At 34.9% G+C, this 3,042-nt stretch overlaps 1 pseudogene; it reads left to right on the forward strand.

Moving 5' to 3' along the window:
* Positions 1-1,760: 1,760 nt before the first annotated feature.
* Positions 1,761-1,915, forward strand: LOC138992706 (ATP synthase subunit epsilon, mitochondrial-like; annotated as a pseudogene).
* The last annotated feature ends 1,127 nt before the right edge of the window (positions 1,916-3,042 follow it).

Raw genomic sequence — 3,042 nt, forward strand, 5'->3', positions numbered from 1 at the left:
TTTTGGCAACCCATAATTAACAGAGGATTAGTATAAAGAATAAAGGATTCCTATAAATTAGTGCTAAAAAGTAATATCTCAATAGAAACAAATCATAAATAGGGCGGGAATAGACAGAGCACACACATCTTACAAATTGGCCAGTCTCAATTAGCAATTAGATAAATGTGAATTAAAATCATATTGAGTATATAATTTTGAACTGGGAATAATTAAAAAGTGTGACAGTACTAGATGTAGGCAAGAATGTGGAGTTATGGAGATTATTACATTGCTAATGGAGTATGGATTGGAACAGCAACTTTAAAAAACACTTTGGCATTGCTCAGGGAAGGTGACCGGGCTCAGGCGCCAAGGCCCAGCCATTCTAATCACTGGTTGGGAACACCTGCAAGAAATGCTCTCTCAGAAGACTCTTAAAATGTGTGCCAGCGAACATATACAAAATTGACACGGCAAGATTATTCATAAAAGTGAAACTCTGGACACCATCCAAATGCCCATGCACAGCAAAATGGATAGATGCCTGGTGGTACATCTCTACTATGGATAGTGCATAACAGTTACCAGGACTAGACTGGAGCCTGGTGTGTTATCACAGGTGAATCTCAGAAACAGGAAATGGAAAAGCAAGTTACAAAAGAATGTGAGCAACATAATCCATTTACATCAAGTTCAAAGTCAGGCAAATTCATAAATTTGTTGTTCAGGGATTTGTAAGTAGTGACAGGGCAATAAAGAAAAGCAAGAAAATTAAAAATTCAAAATTCTCAATATTGGTTACCAAAGGTAGAGGGAGGGAGGAGATGCATCAGGGAAGTAGTAAGAGAAAGCTTGGAAGGTAGTGGAAGGTGTGTGTGTGTGTGTGTGTGTGTGTGTGTGTGTGTGTGTGTGTGTGGTATTTGGGGTTCATGTCACTATTCTTTAAACTGTGCTAACACATTTTTTCAAAATTTGGTATATTTGGTATACTTTATAATTAGAAGAGCATTTAATAAAATTACAGTCTTGTTGGTTTCACTTTTTAGAAAGACTCTTAAAGAAACCAGGATAGTTTTTAAATGTGTGTTTTAAATATCTTGTATCAAGTAGCAGCACTATGTCCTTTGAAGAAATGCTGTAATTAAAAGGATGTTGGTTATGTTGTAAAGAATGGGAAATAATAGTAGTGATATCACTATCCTTATGTTGTAAAAAGTAGAAGTATTAGAAAGGAATAGCATAGCATAGATTATAAATTATTTTTTATAAGTTATGTGTTGTTGTTTTTAAAACCTGAAAAAGAGAACTGAATAAATGTACAAGAATAAAATATTTTATGCAATTTCCATTTTTAAATATATTTTTATTGTTGACCGTATTACAGATGTCCCCCATTTCCCCCCTCCACCCGGGCTCTAGCCCCCTCTAGGCCTTCCCACACTATTGTCTGTGTCCTTGGGCTATGCATGTAAGTACATAAGTTCTTTGTTTCTCTTCTTGTCCCCCCTCACCCTCCTTCTCTAAGATATGTCATTCTATTCCATGCCTTGGGACTTAAATACCTGAAAAAATACATCATTCAAAAATACCTTAAAAACACAAGATACCTACAAATAAAATAAGACATAGGACCTACCTAAAATATATGTATACTTATATTACATATATTTATTATATATTATATATTAATCATATATCATATATCATATATGGTCGCCCACTAAGCCAACATTGATGATCCTTGCAATTTGGTCTGACAAGCCCCCTCCTGTGACATCATGGTGGCCTACTGGCAACAGGCTAGACTCAGCCACACCTGATACTCCCAGATCTGTGCAAAAGCAGTGAGGGATGCACTGAAGACAGAATTCAAAGCAAACTTGAGAAGATGTCTGGCAGCAGCATGAAAATTGTGAAAGTAAAGAAGGAATAACATACCCTGACTAAAGTTGGAAATGGTACATTGCCAAGGTGGATATATGTAGGCACATGATAAGTCAGAATGAAAACAATCTCACTTAATTGGATACCTGTCTGTTGATGGATTGACAATGTCAATACATTGAAGCATGGTTCAAAAAATAATTACACTGGAGAACAAAACAAAGAGAAATAAATGAAGAGATATATCAATGAGACCCTTGGATAGAAAGACATAATATTATACTTTTATTCTAAAACTACTTTATAAAATAAACACCATCTCATTACTTTGGAACTTGACAAAATTGTTCTAAAATTAGTCTGAAGAATACTCAGTGAGAATTGCAAAAAAAAAATTTGTTTTTAAAGAGTAATGCTATAGCAGAGATTTATCAAACTCCTGGATATTAAAATACATTCTAAAGCTTTGGTGACTAAAACAATATGACATTTATTCAGGTACTAGGGTATTATACCAGGATGGTCACTGGAATACTTTTGATCTAATAGCAGAATAGGAACAACCTAAAGGTGTACTGCCATGAGCCCATTTAATAAAGCATGTGACAGTAGCACACTGAAATATTATACAAGCATTAAAACTTTAAATTAAAGTTAATCCACATCTAGATATCTCACACTAGATATCTCACACCAAAGATGATGAGAACATCTTAAAGGTAGGTAGGCAGAAGACTATATTATGAACCACGAGGTGGAACTTTAACTGGCAGGAAACTTCTCAAAAACAACAGTATGGGTCAGAGGAAAATTGAATAAGATACCAAAAATAGTGAGCAAAAATAAATAGTAAGCCTAGAATTTTCCCCTCGCTAAATTACCATTCAAGAGTCAGAGCAAAGGGTAAAATAAATACAGTTTTATGCAGTCGGCAAGAATCCACCACTTGAAGTCCCTCGCTGAAAGAACTATCAAAGGCTGGATCAGAGAGAAGGAACCTGAACCTCCTACGAGACAGTGGGATGAAAGAAACAATGCTGAGCAAATTGGGAAAATCTAAAGCAAGGACTGGGTGTATAAATAATAATTACTAATTTTTAGGATAAAAAGGGTGAGACAAAAACATAAGATTACAATAATATATAATTAAAATGGGGTAATGAGAGTGAAACCATG

This window comes from Myotis yumanensis, unplaced genomic scaffold (genome assembly GCF_028538775.1).
Source record: "Myotis yumanensis isolate MYYU_CA2020_CCGP unplaced genomic scaffold, mMyoYum1.0.hap1 SCAF_14, whole genome shotgun sequence".
Lineage (NCBI taxonomy): Eukaryota > Metazoa > Chordata > Mammalia > Chiroptera > Vespertilionidae > Myotis > Myotis yumanensis.